Consider the following 947-nt stretch of genomic DNA (forward strand, 5'->3'; position numbering starts at 1 on the left):
GTTTTCATACGTTATAGTATTTTATAATGCTTTTTAATAATTATAATGATGTTATGATGATTTTATAATCATTTAATAATGTTTTGACATTGTTTTTATATTGTTTTATACTGCCTTACAAAGTTTTTATATTTTTAGAATGTTTAAATTTTAACTTATATTCTTAGTTATATTCATGTTTATTTATCCTAAATGATTTAATTACTTCTATATTTATTCAAATTTTACTTCTTTATATATGATTCTTCTGCTTATTAATTTACCTATTTAATTCATATACTATGCCTTTTTTTGTCATGGTTTTTAATTAATATATATAATAAAGATTTAAAATAAAGATTTGTTATGTTTTCTTTCAGAGGACGAATGGCCTGGGAGTTCAGATGCTTTTGGGGTATGGGACTTGGGACCACTGTGTGGGGGATGGAGGAGGACGCAAGGGGCAGTGTGGGTGCAAGTGAGGGAAGCTGTGTGGCTTGGGTTTAGGGAGAGGAACAAACATGGTGGGCTGGAGGGGGCCTGCATGGTGTGGCAATGGGTAATGTGTGGTCTGGGGGTGCAGTAGGGGTATGTGTAGGTAAATGTTGGAGCTGGGGCTGGGGCTGGGCGTGGGTGGGGTGCACTTGTAACGTTGGGTTAGTTTGGGAATCCTTGGCTTCGGGGGTGGCTGGGTAAAGGGTATTCAAGAGTGAGGAGGGAGGGGATTACTGGGTTATTACTGGTTTACACCTGTCCCCTGCTATAATTCAGTACTGAAGACAGCAGCAGGGTGGATTGGTCTGCAGCACCGCCTGCTGGAATATATAGGGAATTACACACTGGGCATAATTCATTGTGAAGGCATAGATTCATAGATTCATAGATGCTAGGGTCGGAAGGGACCTCAATAGATCATCGAGTCCGACCCTCTGCACAGCTGAGTGCACCCTGTCCGCAGGGGCCCCCAG

This window comes from Crocodylus porosus, unplaced genomic scaffold (assembly GCF_001723895.1).
Source record: "Crocodylus porosus isolate Cpor-Errol unplaced genomic scaffold, CroPor_comp1, whole genome shotgun sequence".
NCBI classification, from domain to species: domain Eukaryota; kingdom Metazoa; phylum Chordata; order Crocodylia; family Crocodylidae; genus Crocodylus; species Crocodylus porosus.